Source organism: Staurois parvus, unplaced genomic scaffold, assembly GCF_062004578.1.
Source record: "Staurois parvus isolate SC_StPar_1 unplaced genomic scaffold, SC_StPar_1.0 ptg003013l, whole genome shotgun sequence".
Taxonomy (NCBI): domain Eukaryota; kingdom Metazoa; phylum Chordata; class Amphibia; order Anura; family Ranidae; genus Staurois; species Staurois parvus.
Window position 1 is genome coordinate 25,196 of NW_028320809.1, and position 8,291 is coordinate 33,486.

Here is an 8,291-nt window from a genome sequence, read left to right on the forward strand (position 1 = left end):
TTAGTACAGTGTCAGTGCTTTTTTTTTTTTAGCACTGATCACTGTATTGGTGTCACTGGGGATGTCACTGATCACCGCCATTACTAGTAAAAAAAAAACTAAAATTCCAGTATATACAGTCAGGTCCATAAATATTGGGACATCGACACAATTCTAACATTTTTGGCTCTATACACCACCACAATGGATTTGAAATTAAACGAACCAGATGTAATTTCACTGCAGACTGTCAGCTTTAATTTGAGGGTATTTACATCCAAATCAGGTGAACGGTGTAGGAATTACAACAGTTTGCATATGTGCCTCCCACTTTTTAAGGGACCAAAAGTAATGGGACAATTGGCTTCTTAGCTGTTCCATGGCCAGGTGTGTGTTATTCCCTCATTATCCCAATTACAATGAGCAGATAAAAGGTCCAGAGTTCATTTCAAGTGTGCTATTTGCATTTGGAATCTGTTGCTGTCAACTCTCAAGATGAGATCCAAAGTGCTGTCACCATCAGTGAAGCAAGCCATCATTAGGCTGAAAAACAAAACAAACCCATCAGAGAGATAGCAAAAACATTAGGCGTGGCCAAAACAACTGTTTGGAACATTCTTAAAAAGAAGGAATGCACCAGTGAGCTCAGCAACACCAAAAGACCCGGAAGACCACGGAAAACAACTGTGGTGGATGACCAAAGAATTCTTTCCCTGATGAAGAAAACACCCTTCACAACAGTTGGCCAGATCAGGAACACTCTCCAGGAGGTAGGTGTATGTGTGTCAAAGTCAACAATCAAGAGAAGACTTCACCAGAGTGAATACAGAGGGTTCACCACAAGATGTAAACCATTGGTGAGCCTCAAAAACAGGAAGGCCAGATTAGAGTTTGCCAAATGACATCTAAAAAAGCCTTCACAGTTCTGGAACAACATCCTATGGACAGATGAGACCAAGATCAACTTGTACCAGAGTGATGGGAAGAGAAGAGTATGGAAAAGGAAAGGAACTGCTCATGATCCTAAGCATACCACCTCATCAGTGAAGCATGGTGGTGGTAGTGTCATGGCATGGGCATGTATGGCTGCCAATGGAACTGGTTCTCTTGTATTTATTGATGATGTGACTGCTGACAAAAGCAGCAGGATGAATTCTGAAGTGTTCCGGGCAATATTATCTGCTCATATTCAGCCAAATGCTTTAGAACTCATTGGACACCGCTTCACAGTGCAGATGGACAATGACCCAAAGCATACTGGAAAAGCAACCAAAGAGTTTTTTAAGGGAAAGAAGTGGAATGTTATGCAATGGCCAAGTCAATCACCTGACCTGAATCCGATTGAGCATGCATTTCACTTGCTGAAGACAAAACTGAAGGGAAAATGCCCCAAGAACAAGCAGGAACTGAAGACAGTTGCAGTAGAGGCCTGGCAGAGCATCACCAGGGATGAAACCCAGCGTCTGGTGATGTCTATGCGTTCCAGACTTCAGGCTGTAATTGACTGCAAAGGATTTGCAACCAAGTATTAAAAAGTGAAAGTTTGATTTATGATTATTATTCTGTCCCATTACTTTTGGTCCCTTAAGAAGTGGGAGGCACATATGCAAAGTGTTGTAATTCCAACACTGTTCACCTGATTTGGATGTAAATACCCTCAAATTAAAGCTGACAGTCTGCAGTTAAAGCACATCTTGTTCGTTTCATTTCAAATCCATTGTGGTGGTGTATAGAGCCAAAAATGTTAGAATTGTGTTGATGTCCCAATATTTATGGACCTGACTGTATACTGCAATTTGTAAACGCTATAACTTTCACGTAATCCAATTAATTTACACGTATTGGGATTTTTTTCTTTTAGCAAATACATGTAGCAGAATACATTTTGGCCTAAATTTATACTGAAATTTTATTTTTTTTATTTTTTTTTACTGGACATGTTTAATAGCAAAAAGTAAAAAATATTTTTTTTTTCTCAAAATTGTTAGTCTTTTTTTTTTCAATAGTGCAAAAAAATAAAAACTACACAGGCCATCAAATACCACCAAAAGAAAGCTCAATTTGTGGGAAAAAAAGAACGTAAATTTAAGTTGGGTGCAGCGTTGAATGACTGCGCAATTGTCAGTTAAGGTAACTCAGCGCCGTAATGCAAAAAATGGTCTGGTCTGGAAGGGGGGGGGGGGGGGGGGTAAATCCTCACGAGGGCAAGTGGTTAAGCAAAGTGAGTTTTCATACAAAACAGTTAAAATCAAAGCATACGCCTAATGTTTTCTGTTTAAAGTAGAACTAAAGGCAAACCTTTTTTCATTTTGTATAGAGTGAGGAAGGGTTATAAAGTCTGCCAGGTTTTTTTTTTTGTCATCTGTGTCCCATTGGGGAGATTCTGGTTAACTTCCTGTCCTATAGGCAAAACAGGAGGCGAGAGGAAATTGTGGGTTGCCCCCAGAACTAGTGTACTCATTGGAAGATTCCTCCTCTATTCCTGTGCTGGTGACAATCCAAAAACGTGGGATTTGCTTTGACTCTCTCTCCTGATGATAGAGGTAAACAGGACAAATAGAGAGGGTGAACCTCCCTAACGGGGACACAGACAGCAATACAAACCCAATCGGGGTCCTAATCCCTCTCCACTCTATCTGAAGCTAAGTAAAAAACCATTTGGCCCGTAGTTATACTTTAGTGACTACATAGCCTGTATTTTGTCCTACAACCATAGTTACAAATAACCAGTTTACTAAACAATAACATTTGGAAAGGAAACTTGCATAGTCACATTCTGTGTTCATTTTTACCCTTTAAGGATTGCAAGAGAAACATTTAAATGGAAAAAATGTTTAGCGATGTGTGAAACACACAAGCCTGCCAAAACAAAGGAAAAAATAACTTGACACCTACATAGATTATGTAAGAGGGGAATGGTGGAGACACATCAATAATTTCTGCCTTAGCTTTAAGGAAAAAAAAGGTTAGGTATAATGTCAGAGGTTCAATGATAAAGCCCATCTCAAGCCCAGACTGTTTAGTTTTGCACCTCAAGGTGTGTCCTCCTACAGCAGAATTATGCAAACAAGGAGATCTATTTTAAAGCTGAAGTTTAGCCATTGAAAAAGCAAGAAAAGTATAACTTAAAAATTCTGCGCTACAGTATATGTGTGACTCCCTAACATAAAAATCACCAAGGAGGAGGTTTATTTTCTCTATTCAATTTTTGGAGTTAAAGTTTGGAGCTCTACCAGTGTCCGGATCACAGCCAATTTTTGGAATTATCCAACGGGCGTTTTATCCATCCATCATTGGAGGCTAGTTTGATCCTTTGATGTTACTAAGTGTCCAGGTCCATAGCACGCGTTTGGATTTTGTATTGCGCATTTTGACCCAACCTTAACCGGGGGTTAATTTCATCTGGTAAGAGGCAGAATTTTTTGGGTGTCGGAGATAGTGGATTTTCTTCATCTTCTTGACCAGATTTTAAGCATTTATGATAACATTGATGTCCCAATAAAGGGGCTTATTCTACGTTATATCTCCTTTGCATGTGTATTGGACTTTTTATTTACTCCATGTGTTTGCACTAATTTTTTGGTTATATGTAGTGCCGCATATTTTTGTTTTATTAAGTCTTTTCTATAGCTTTAGTGAGCTAACTTTCATTTAATGAAGTATACCCCACTTTGTGCAGGCAGCTGGATTCTGTCAATCTTTTGTGCAAGGATGCCCTGTCCTCTTCCTGTCTCTGAACTTTCAGAGCTGCAGGAGTTAACTGCTTCAGGCCTTCTGTGCAAAGCCACTGATAAGGCAGTGCTGCTGGCCCTCTTGTACCGGGCCCGGGCCCCATCAGTTCAAAAGAGGGTTCGCACACCTGCTGAGCAGGTGGGCTAGCTGTACTACCTTATTGCAGGCACTAATCTTCTTATACCCCCCCCCCGCTGTGCTGCTGGCTTTTCCACCTCTTTCTCCCTCTAGCTGTGCTGCAGGGGGATTGGTTCTAACATCTGTGTCCCCAACCCTCTGCTGTTCAGGTGCCCCCATGCACCTCTTTCCCAACGGCACTGCTGGCTTCCCTCCTCTACCCTCCCACAAGCAGTTGTTGTGGGCAGGCAGGGGGATGCTTCAGGATGGAGAGCGGAGGAAGGGGACAGTAAATATGTGATATTTACTTACTTTCCTGAATGAACACAGTGATTGAATGGTACTGATCGCACCTGTGTCCATTCATCACTGAAGAATAGGAAATTGTGTTTACTATGCTTCAGTTTGTGAATGAACAGGAAGCCTCAGAGCACTTCCTATTCCTTTATCTGTACAGCTGAGGCTGCAGAGAAAAGGTATTGATGAGTCTACAGTATGTCCTCAGTCCCTTTCTCAATCTCAAATGTGAGACATCAGGGGTCTGTTTATACCCCTGATATTTCACCAAAGCCCTCCCAACAGGGGTTTAAAAAATGATAATAAATCTAAAATAAAATTCTAAATGATTATTAAAAATAAATTAAGGACTCATTCACATGTGCTTTGCTCTCTTTAATTTCTGCCTTGGCTTCAAAGCCTAGCATCACGGCCGTGGCATGTGTTCACCCCTAGCCGCTACCTCTGTTGTTAAAGAGGGTATCGATGGTAGGCAGTAAAAGCCCAGCTCAACCATGAGGTTTTTACTGCCCCCTGATCTCACGTGTGAATGAACCCTAAGGACTCATTCACACATACTCTGGCTGTATGAATGAATGGACTGTTCATGCAGCTGGAGTTGCCTGTTACTGTAAGGGGACGTTGCAGCTGTATGAACACAGCCACAGGTCCTAATTTGGAAGGTGTGGGTGATTGGCCCTAAATGCTTACTGTTTCTGTTCGGGGCTGTACACTTGCACCCATATGCCTGTCAAATTATGACCTTCAGCTGTGTACAACTGCTGCATCCCCATAGAGTAACATAGGCTGCCTGCACACAGCTTCAGGCGGCTCCAGCCGCATAAAAAAAACAATGATTCACACCGTACAGGCCACAGCACCCATATGAATGAACCATAAAACCTTTCACACACAGAGCTTTGGCAGGAATCATGTTGTTTTGTGTCCACTGATAATGATTTTAGTGTATTTTTAGTGAAAGTATCATTTGATTTTTTTTTTTTTTTGGGGGGGTGGGGCGCATGTCAGGTCGGCTGTACCCAAAACATACCACCAAGGCAACAAAGGAGTAGCTCAAGAAGAAGTACATTACAGTCATGGAGTGGCCTAGCCAGTATCCAGACCTTAATCCTATAGAAAATGTAGGGCGGGAGCTGAAACTTCAAATTGCCAAGCGACAGTCAACAAACCTTAAGGATTTAGAGAAGATCTGTAAAGAAGAGTGGACCATAATCCCTCCTGAGATGTGTGCAAACCTGGTAACCAACTACAAGAAACATCTTACCTCTGTGCTTGCCAACAAGGGTTTCTCCACCAAGTACTAAGTCATGTTTTTCTTGGGGATCAAATACTTATTTTACTCACTGAACTGCAACTCAATTTATAACATTTGTATCGTGTGGTTTTTCTGTGGATTTTTGGTTGATATTCTGTCTCTTTAAAATACACCTATGATAAAAATTATAGACCCTTCATTAATTTGTAAGTGGGTAAACTTACAAAATCTGCATGGGATCAAATAATTATTTTCCCCACTGTGAATTTTTCAATCTTCTCTGTGAGTATTGAAGCCAGAAGCAAGGATGATTTTGTCACTTCTGGGTTCAGAGCTGTCATCCCCTGGCTATAACATGATCTAAGCTTGATTAGCTGCTTTGGAAGGCAGGGGAGACATTGGGAGTATAATAGACCCCTGATGTCTCCATAAAGAAAACCTGTCACCTGGCCAAAGCTATGACATATGGGGCTTGTTAGCCCCCTTGGGATAGCAATAAAGTTAAATAGAAAACAAAATCATGTAAAAAAAATACATTTTCATAAAATAAAAAAGTAAACTTAAAAAAAATAAATAAAAGCACCTCCTGTGCTGTGCACACATGCAAATGAAAACATGATCATAGGTACAGTGTGTAATCAGTGATTGCACCACACATATGAGTTATTGCCACAAACAGAATGAGAACAATAATTCTAGGGACATAATTCACGGTTAAATCTAATCTGATAACCAGGGGTGGACTGACAACTCATGGGGCCCCCGGGCAATAGGGGATCATGGGGCCCCTGTGTCCTTGCCCAAACACAAAAAAGCCTATAAAAAAGGTACCAGGGGCATCTCATGGGGCCCCCTACTGACCCCGGGCCCTTGGGCAGTGCCCGAGTTTCCAAATGGTCAGTCCGCCCCTGCTGATAACCTGTAAAGGCTTTTAAAGCACAGCTTATGACAATTTATAGGTATCGTAGTTTGCTGCCATTTTACAGGCACAATTTTGAGTCTTGATATTTTTGGTATATATTTACTTGACGGAACATAATTTTTATACTTTACAATAAAACATGGGTATTTTATTGTGTTTGTACACACTACAATTAATTTTAGTGTATTGTTCCTGATAAACAGCCATGCAAAAATCTTGTGGCATAAAAATTTGCAACAGCTATCATTCTATTCTCAAGAGCCTCTGCCTTCAGAAAATATGTAATGTTTACAGGTTCCAAGCAATTTTATAGCAAAAAAACTTCAGAATTTTAATGTGTGAAAAATTCAAAAATCTGCTCTGGGCAGCAAGTGGTTAAAATACCTGCTGATGCTGCCATGAAGACTCTTGCTCAGACACTTCCTGTCATAAGGTAACAACACATTTTCCCCTCTCACCTGTCTTGTTACCCCATCTCTTGCTTTTCCACTAGAAACTACTAACAGCCATGCCGACACAATTCGCACAGCCATAGTCTAGTGCTGTCTCTGTCAGGAAGGTGTTTGGAATGAAATGCAGAAACAGCTACCTACCATGCCTACGTTTAAACCACACCCACAAATAGGGCTCCTATTTGTAGGCACATCCAAAAATCATGCACCCATGTTTACCATGCCCTGAAACAATTAGGCACCAAAAAACACAGAAATAATGCAGTGAGTCTAGCACCACAGAAAATTGTGGGTGTGGCCATGTTACAGTAACACTGGGAGGGGCGTAAATGGGGAAACCTTAGCATACTCTATGAGTCAAGAGTGTGCAATGCACAGAGTGCAAAGGTTCGGAATGTGTAATACACAGAGTGCAGAGGTCAGGAACGTGTAATACACAGAGTGCAGAGGTCAGGAGTGTCTAACGAACAGAGAGCAGAGAATAGGAGTGTTTAATGCCCAGAGTACAGGGGTCAGGAGTCTCTAACGAACAGAAAGCAGAAGTCAGGACTGTGTATAACGTACAGAAGGCAGAAGTCAGGAAGGTATAACACACAGATTGCAAAAGTCAAATGCAAGTAATGTACAGAATGCAGGTTAGTTTAACCCCTTCCCCCAAAAGGACATGCCTATACATCCTCTGGTTGAAGTGGTTATACGGGTAGTTATCCTAGTGGCTAACCAGGAGCCATCTGACCATAGAGATGATCAAGGACCCAAAAGTCCCCGATCAAATCCATCTAAGAAACTGGAAGTAATGAGTATTTTGTAACTTCTGATTTCGGTCTAATGTAAACAGGGTGTTACCGGTGTTTGATCTGATTATTTTAAGTGCAGAGGAGAGATCTGGGCTTTAATAGACCCAAAATATCTGTGCTGTTCATCCCTTGTGATAGCAATAAATGTGAAAAAAAAAATTAAAAAGACAGTCTAAAAATTAAAAAACAATTAAAGCACACCATACATAGGTTGCACACACATGTGCAGTATCACACATAGCAAGAGCAATAATTCTAGCCCAGACCTCCTGTGTAATTCTAAACTGATAACCTGTAAAGGATATTAAAACTATGGAGATTTTTCAGTACCGTAGTTTGTCTCCATTCCAAGAACATAAGCAATTTTAAAGCGTGACATGTTAGGTATCTATTTACTCGGCGTAACATCATCTTTTATATTTTATCAAAAAATTGGGTATGATATTGTGTTTTGTGCATTTAAATTCATTAAAGTGTATTTTTTTCCCCAAAAAATTGTGTTTGAAATATCGCTGTGCAAATATCATGTGACACAAAAAACTGCAACACCCATCATTTTATTCCCCAGGGCCTCTGAGTAAAAAAATATATTATGTGAGAAGTACCAGAGTAAGTAAATATTGCGCTGTGTAGACACTAGTTGAACAGTCCCCATCAGCCGACAGTACATGATGCAACATGCAGTCACCCAATCAGCAATCGCCCTGTGTAATTGTTCATCCAGAGTGCAAAGTGGTGCC